Genomic DNA, 2,894 nt, shown 5'->3' with positions numbered 1-2,894 from the left:
ATATGAAAACCTAGAGAAATGGACAAATACTTAGAAACTCACAACCTACCTAAACTGACATAGACTGAAATACAACACGTGAACAGACCCATTGAAAAAGAAGACATTAAACAGGCAATAAAACAACTTCCAACAACCAAAAAAAAAAATCCCTGGCCAAATGGTAGTAATAGTGAAATTTATCAACTGTTCAGAGAAGAACTGTCATATGTTCTACATATAATATTTCAGAAAATTGCCTTTCTACGAAGATGCCGCCGAAAGTGAAGGAAGCCCTTGCCCCTCCCAAAACTGAAGCCAAAGCAAAGGTATTAAAGGCCAAGAAGGCAGTCCTGAAGGGCATCCACAGCCAAAAAAAAAAAACAAAACAACACTAGATCTGCATGGCAGCCACCTTCCTGCAACCTAAGATGCTGAAACTCCAAAGAAGGCAACCCAAATACCCCCAGAAGAGCGCCCCCAGGAGAAAGAAACAAGGTTCACCACTATGCCATCATCAAATTTCCACTTACCACTGAGTCAGCCATGAAGAATATAGAAGATAACAACACACTTGTGTTCATTGTGGATGTCAAGTCCAACAAGCACCAAATTAAACAAGCTGTAAAAAAGCTCTATGCAATGATGTGGCCAAGGTCAACACTTTGATTAGGCCTGATGAAGGGAAGAAGGCCTATGTTCGACTTGCTCCTGACTATGATGCTTTGGATGTTGCCAACAAAATTGAGATCATCTCAACTGAGTCTAGAGGGCTAATTCTAAATACAATTTTTTCTCACACACACAAATTTCAGAAAATAGAAAAAGGTGTAATTCTCCCAGACTCATTCTATGAAGCAAACTTATCCTTGATGCAAAGTCAGGTAAAGACATCACCAAAACAGAAAATTATAGGCAGAATATCTCTCATGAACATAGGTACAAAATCCCCCATAAAATTCTAGCCAATAGGATTCAAACTACATTAAAAAAAAAATTAAGGACTTTGCCACTCCCTGCAAACAAGCGGTTTGAGCTGATGGCCCTGATCTCCTGACACACCAGAGACCAAGGAAGACACTAAGCTACAGGAGAAAAGGAAGGGGTGAGGCTCTGTGCCAGGAGCTAACAGTCTCCTCTTTTTTTTTTTTTTTTTTTTTTGGTTAGGAGCCTGGACTGAGGTTTCCCTGGAGATATAGGTCCCTCTATCTGAGAATGGCTGTAGGGCAGTCCCAGGGACCAGACAGGACAAGAGACTTTAGGATACAGAGCTACAAGCAAAGGAAAGAATTTTCTTGACTTTCTGCAGGAGGGAGGGCTGACTTGAGACCCACTTCACACAAGCTGCTTGTGCTGGCTGCCTTGATTTCCTGGCCACACCAGAGACAAAGAAAAATACTAAGCTGCAGGAAAAAAGAGGAGAGAAGTGAAGCTGTGTGCCAAGAACAAGCATTCTCCACTGCTGTGGGAAGACAGGACTGAGAATTCTCTGGGGTTAAAGGACCCTCCGTCTAGGGGAACTGGCCTCCATAGCACCTGGGCCATGCCAGGGACCAAACGGGACAAGAAATATTGGGACACAGAACTAAAAAGAAAGACTTTTCTCAGTTCTGTGTGAAGGAGGACTGACTTGAAACCTCCTGCACACAAGCTGCTTGAACTGGTGGCTCTGATCTCTTGTCACTCCAGAGAAGAGAAAGACATTAAGCTTCAGGAGAAAAAAAAATGCATGAGAAACTGCTTGAGTATAGCACCACCAGGTCTCACACCACTTAGCCACTTCATATGTGAAGAAGCACTATTGAAACGACTGCAGGGGCTACTCCAAGACAAGATTCCTACAAGGCTTCATTGCAGAAAAGAGAGAGACCCTCAAGGACTTTAGGACAAGCACATTTTCCCAGAAAGGATTTACAGTAATGTGAATAGCTTACCCCACAGACTGAACAATTTAACTTGGCAACTAATCAGTAACATCATAAAGACAAGGACCAAAAACAACATTCAGGAACACAATAGAATGACCTAACACTTATCAAGAAAAACTTCACATTATGTTGAGAAAGCAGCAGGCAGCTTCAAACACTGAAAAAACAAATTAAGCCTTCTCAAAAAAAAAAAAAAAGCAGAAAATATTACAGACCTAAGAATTCCCCGAAGTAAAGAAAGCAGATGATAAGGAGACATTTGAACAGCTAAGAATGAAAGTACTGGAAGAAACAATGAAAGCCACAAATAAAGTGAATGATCTAGAGGTAGAGAACCAGAAAAATATATTGATGAAGATGTATTTGAACAGCTGCTGAAGAAAAAGCAAATGATGGAAGAAAAACAGTGGAAACCACAAAGAAAACAAAGGCCCCAGAGACATGGAGCCAGAAGAAATATATGGATGAGAAGGAATTAGCACAACAATAGAAGAAAACGCAAAAGCAGAGCGAAGATTTGAAACTATAGATAAAAAGGTACAAGAACTTAAAAAGTCATGACAAGATGGAGAGGGTACTGCCAACACAGAACTGGAAATAAGAGAAATGCATGAAAATGCAATCCAGAATATGAAGATTAAAAGGGCAGAAGTGTCCAACATACTTAAAAGACAATTAAAGGTAAACAGAAGTGATTAAATAGTCAGTGAGCAGGAAGACAAGAACCTCAACAATAATATAAATGAAAGATTGTATAAAACACAATGTATATGAATGAAACATAATGTAAAGTATTTCTTAAATGAAATCCAATTAAAAAATTTTTTAAAATACACAATAAAGAATGGTTTGTCAATAACAACACATTGTTGTTGTTGTTATGTGCCGTCGAGTCATTTGCGACTCATAGCGTTCCTATGTACAACAGCCCTAAACCCTGCTCTATCCTGTGCCAATCACATTGCCTCTGACACACCCATCCCGATT

At 39.9% G+C, this 2,894-nt stretch overlaps 1 pseudogene; it reads left to right on the top strand.

The window, feature by feature from the left end:
* Window positions 1-251: 251 nt before the first annotated feature.
* LOC102868930 lies at window positions 252-1,159 on the top strand (annotated as a pseudogene).
* The last annotated feature ends 1,735 nt before the right edge of the window (window positions 1,160-2,894 follow it).

The sequence above is a fragment of the Elephantulus edwardii genome, unplaced genomic scaffold (genome assembly GCF_000299155.1).
Source record: "Elephantulus edwardii isolate Elephantulus edwardi_28Jun2011 unplaced genomic scaffold, EleEdw1.0 scaffold00069, whole genome shotgun sequence".
NCBI classification, from domain to species: domain Eukaryota; kingdom Metazoa; phylum Chordata; class Mammalia; order Macroscelidea; family Macroscelididae; genus Elephantulus; species Elephantulus edwardii.
The sequence above is the reverse complement of the archived record's forward strand: the minus strand, read 5'-3'. Positions and strand labels throughout refer to the sequence as shown.